Source organism: Dipodomys spectabilis, unplaced genomic scaffold, assembly GCF_019054845.1.
Source record: "Dipodomys spectabilis isolate Male_0828 unplaced genomic scaffold, ASM1905484v1 ptg000287l, whole genome shotgun sequence".
NCBI classification, from domain to species: Eukaryota; Metazoa; Chordata; class Mammalia; order Rodentia; family Heteromyidae; genus Dipodomys; species Dipodomys spectabilis.
The window spans coordinates 1630669-1636301 of record NW_024870964.1 but is presented as its reverse complement, the minus strand read 5'-3'; the positions used below and the strand labels follow the sequence as shown (position 1 = coordinate 1636301).

General features: G+C 37.4%; 1 pseudogene; it reads right to left on the bottom strand.

Annotated features, from left to right (window-relative positions):
* Nucleotides 1-266: 266 nt before the first annotated feature.
* LOC122126665 lies at nucleotides 267-381 on the bottom strand (annotated as a pseudogene).
* Nucleotides 382-5633: the final 5252 nt, after the last annotated feature.

The following is a 5633-nucleotide window of genomic DNA, read 5'->3' as shown; positions in this document are numbered from 1 at the left end:
GGAACATATAAAGAAACAAAAAAAAATCCACACTGTAGGTTATAAGTATGTGAGAAAAAATAGCAAGAAAAAACGACTTGTGTCCCTAACTTGGGGTTCATTTCCATTAACATAACCTTATCTGGTCATATACACATAACTTTTGACATTTTCTGCTTATCCCAGACATATATTAGTTATTGAAAATTAGAGAAACCATGGGACCTATGTTTATTTGGACTTGGCTTACTCTACTTAATTTTTTTTCCAAGTCTTTCCATTTCTTAACAAATTGGGGGATGGAATGCTTCAGGAATTTGCCTGTCATCCTTGCGGAGGGGCCATACTAATCTTCTCTGTATCATTCCAATGTTTTAGTATATGTGATGCTGAATTGAGCACAGAAATTTTTTTATATATAAATTGTAATTGATTTTCTTAAACTAAACAATTCAACAAAAACTAAGTTTAAAAGAATTTTAGAACCATGTACTTCTTACATAAATACACATTTAAGAATAAAGTCAAGATTGACATGTCAAAAACAAAATAATTCCAGATATTTGTTGTGCAAGAGATGTGTAGGATGAGGAATTCAATTATTCTATACAAGGGACCTGTCATAATGAACACTGCAGCAAGTGTTAAGGTTTGTTAAAAGTTTTAATGTTTTAAATATATTAATTTTGGGAATTTGCTTATATATGCCAAAACTGGGACTGTTTGGTAGGTCATAATACTTTTCTATAAAGTATTTAAGATTTATGGTAGCAGATAAATACTCCTAAGTATGTACATTTCAGAGTTTATAGAAACTTTACTAATGAGAAGTTGCAAAGTCTTTGTGTAAAGGAGCAGAATAAAGAGATGACTATGTTAACTACACAGTTTCTGCTAAAACTGTAGGCCTTCCTTACTTTATATGTTAGTGAGGAACAAATGATGATATAAGCCATATACAAATTATGAGATGAAATATAAATGGTCATCTTAGTGGCTGATTTAAACACTACTCATAGCCTATAACATTCTTGTTGAACATCATAATCTTAGCCAGTCTTAAATGTAAAGAAATATGACAGTAATAAAATCTAATTTGTAGTACACTTCAAATACTGAAAACACTGGTAATTGTTTTGTTTTTTATTTTATTAATCATTAATATTAAATTATTGCTTTTCTTTATTTGTAGCATTTTTTCCTTGTTGTAATATAATAGAACTTTTCGTAAATTGTCATTAGGAGGTACTTTGAGAAGGTTACTGGGATGGCCATACCATTTTTTATAGGTGCATGTGAGTTTATAAAGATGAAAATTAAGAACAATATATGTATTTTAAAAATGATCAAGTAGAGTCTGATTCAGGAGTGTTGATAAATGTCCACACTTAAAATGTTAGCCCTAGGCTGAAGCAGAGTTATTACAGAGTTGAGGCAACAAAAGTAAGAGACTGTGTTTTGTTTTGTTTTGTTTTTTATTTTGTTGGTCATGGGGCTTAAACTCTGGGGCCTGGGTGCTGTCCCTCAGCTCAAGGCTAGTGATACCACTTGAGCCACAGCACCACTTCCATCTTTTTCTGCTTATGTGATGCTGAGAAATCAAACCCAAGGCCTCATATTGCTGAGAAATCAAACCCAAGGCCTCATGCATGCAGGCACTCTACCATTGAGCCACCTTCCCAGTACCTGAGAGACTGGGTTTTAAAAAATCATCTAAACAACATTTGTTTTCTGCTTTGGGTTATATAATGAAATATATGAGTATCTTTTTATGTTTTTGTGCATTGTCATACTTTATATTTATACTAACTTCACCCACTTTATCCTTGTCAAAGTCATGAAATATCTCTGAGAGTTTGCTTCTGTGAAGATTGTTTTTTTCTTTTTTCGGGAGGGGGGGTCAGGTAGTGGGCCTGAACTCTGGGCCTGGGCGCTCTCTCTCAGCTCTTCAGCTCAAGGCTAACTCTCTACCACTTGACCCACAGTGCCACTTCCGGCTTTTTTCTGCTTATGTGGTGCTGAGGAATCGAACCCAGGGCTTCATGCATGCAAGGCAAGCGCTCTACCACTGAACCACCTAACCATCCCTGTGAAGATTTTTTTTTACATTTATCATTTCTTCTGAGTCATTTTTATTTTTTCTCAAAATCACTTTATATTTCATGTTTATGGGTATTTACACAGAGACAGGGATATAGAGGATATAGTTTACCAACTGAACATTAAAATTAAGCTCAAAAATAAAAATCAGCCTTAACACATATTTTCATATCTTTCCCCACATTCTCCCTAAAAGAAGACAATATTAAAAATGTCTGAGGGAAGCTTTTTAACTCCAATTTTCTTGGGCTTCCTAAGTTTAGAATTCTTTTGCCCTTCAGACTGTGTTTCTTGTTCCTCCCTTTTCTCGACTCCATTATTAGAGATTTTTCTCAGAGATGACTCCATCTCCAACTTTTCACTCTGCCTATCTGGACAAATGAATTTGCAGATCAAGACTCTTAGACAGAAAGATTTTAAGAGCCTGAATCTAACACACTTCTCTCATACACCATCCCTACAAAGACACAAGTACCAGAACAGGATACAGAGTTTCATTTTTTTCTACCAAGGCCAATGACTGAGGTTGCTTGCTTCTGAGGGTGCCTGTTTGTGACTTTCCTGATGTTGCCGATTAACTTTATACCTAGGTCCATTATCAGCTACCAAGGATGGCATGTTTAGACCATCCAGGAGGTTGGCTCAACAGGGCGTCTGGATGTGTCTCCTATGAGGGGCTCCTAGGATCCCTCATGAATGGCACAGAAGATCTGTGTTGGAAATACCGGGAGCAATTAAGGTATCCTACAAACACCATCTCAGCAAGGCAAAGTTTACTCTGGCAGAAGGCATCCTGTCACACGTCCAAGTTGAATAAGCACAGTGGATAGGCAGCCCACCACTGGCTCCCATGAATTTGAGCTTTGGGATCATCTTTCATGATGGCTCAAACTTTTGACCCCTTTCAAACTAGTCAAAAGCTCTAATAATCAACCAAATCCGAACACCTGGCCATATAAAAAATAACCAACTTTTACCCACCTGGTGTTCTACTACTAGTGCCATGTCTCTAGCCCCTAGCACTTCTCTAAAATAGCATTGGTAAGGTTTTGACTACCTTTACAAGGGCAGTGCTTATATCAGTCAAGCACTTCAAGATTTAACTTCTACAATTCTCCCATCTGGTTTTGCTTTCTTTTCTTCCAAACAATAATAATTGACTTTCCTATTCAGCAGTATCCAATAAGATATTTTGATTTTAAAAAGGGTTTGATTAAGGCAGATTTTCAGTCAGTCACTGAACAAAACCTGTTATAGAAGAGATAAAGCACCCATGCACACATTACTATGAAAACAATTACTAAAGAGGTAAATATTGAGACCATGAATCATTGTTAAAATTCTTGCTCTATCATCAAACTAGTAAAGGGATCTGCCACCACACACAGACACACAACCTTTTTTATAAGTGACTGGGGGCTGGTCTTGGGTTTGATCTCATGCTCTGGGCATTGTCCTAGAGCAGTTTTACTCAAGGCTACCACTTTAGCCACAACTCCAGTAGTATCTTTTTTGCACCTTCATTGGAAATAAAAGTTTCATCTTCCCTGTCTGGGTTGGCTTCAAACAGATCCTCAGAATTCAGCCACCTGAGCATTTAGGATTATACTCAGTATCATCTCAGTTTTTAGGTAATTTGTTTCCTATATTCAATCCTTGTAAGTCTTTCTGTACCATTGGCCTCCAACCACCACACAGATTACCTTTGAAGTATATTTATTCTTTTATTTTTATATATTTATTGTAAAAGTACTGTACAGAGGGGTTAGTTACATGAGCAAGGTAAAGCATACATTTCCTATCAAGCATTGTTACCTCCTCCTTTATATGTCCCCTACCATCCCTAATCTCCTAGCTCCAAAACTACCCTGTACACTACCCCGAACCCCACTTAAATTGTAAAGTTTGTTTTTCAACAGTGTCTTGTGCATCTCATTGTTACCATGGGTCAACCTGTATTCCTATTTAAGTATTCTGTTTTTTCCCTTTCCCTCTCCAAACTAGAGAAGTGTATATACAAGATGGAGGGCACCAACATCAAAAACATTGGAAACAGGTATTATGCTGTTTTTGGGGGGCACAGAATACAAAGAAACAAAAATCACACGAAACATTATAAATATGTTAGAAACAATAGCAAGAAATGTAAAAAAACCCTTGTGCCCCTATGTTGGGGTTCATTTCACTTATCACCATCTTATCTGGTCAAGTATTATATTTAGACCAAATTTTTCCCATTCAATTCTACCAGTGGCTCCTAGTTACTTTTACATGGTGGCATTTCCAATAAACAAATCTTGCTGATTAATAAAAGCACATATTGGAATAATTGGATTATGGAGATCATAGATTGTGGAGATCAACAGAATAAAACTAATTTAAGCTGCTTTTTCTGGTTTCTAGCTTTAAGCTCTTTGGGAAATTTTCAGGAGCTCCTAAGTAAATATGAAATTTGTAAATATGGAGTTTGTATATTCAAATATGAAGTTTGAATGACCCTCTAACTAAGAAGTCCCTCCTTAATTTAAGGTGTTTGAAAATGGTCAGGGGTGGATTGGCCAATGTAACCAAAGCACAGATTCCACTCCAGTTGGCCAGTAACATCTCCAATAGTGGTCTCCTGGAATACCACCAGACTTTTTCCCTGGCTATGATTTGTATTTTCTGCTCATCTCAAAGGGTTGGCCTTCACTACATCCAGGTAACTTTCTCAGAAATGTCCAATTTTCGCCAGGTAATTGACCTGGAAAGAATGGAGTTGATCAGTTTCAGGGGTTTTTGGAATAGACTCTTGCTTCTGAGAAGAGCAACAAGGTGTTCCAAGTTGTCTCGGATCACATTTTGCTGACCTCTCATGAATTTCATGCACATGGGGTCTGAGCTCCATGACAGCACAAATAGGACCTCTTGTGTGGCCTCCCTGCCACACAGTCATAGCAGTACTCCATATGTGGACAGAATCACCACAGTATTTACCAAACTCATTCAGTCTCAATTTGAATCTGGGTAGACTCAAAATTGGAAGACATACACAGAGTGTCTGCTCCAAGATTGAATTTGCAGTCATATCATAAGATTAACTAGAGGGTCCATTGAGGCCCTGGAATTAAGCATGGTCACTTTAAGGGCATTAAGAGTGTTTGGAGTTCCCCAAGCAGGATGTTTTCACAAGTCAAACATTAGACATTTATCTGGGCATTATGAAACTGAATCATGTTTTGACCAATTTTATCAGTAACACCCTCCTTACTAGCAGGCAATGCCCCTGCCTTCTAGAAGGGAAACTTGCATTCTTGTTAGATAGAAACCCCCAAAACTCCTTCCCTCTTGGTAGGAAACCCTTCCTCCCTCTTGGTAGGAAACCCTTTAGCTATAACTTACCTTTTTTTTTTTTTTTTGGTCGGTCTTGGAACTGAACTCTTTGCCTGGGTGCTGTCCCTCAGCTCTTCAGCTCAAGGTTAGTCCTCTACCACTTGAGCCACAACACCACTTCCAGCTTTCTCAGTGGTTTATTGGCTATAAGAGTATCACAGAATTTACCGGCCTTGCTAGCT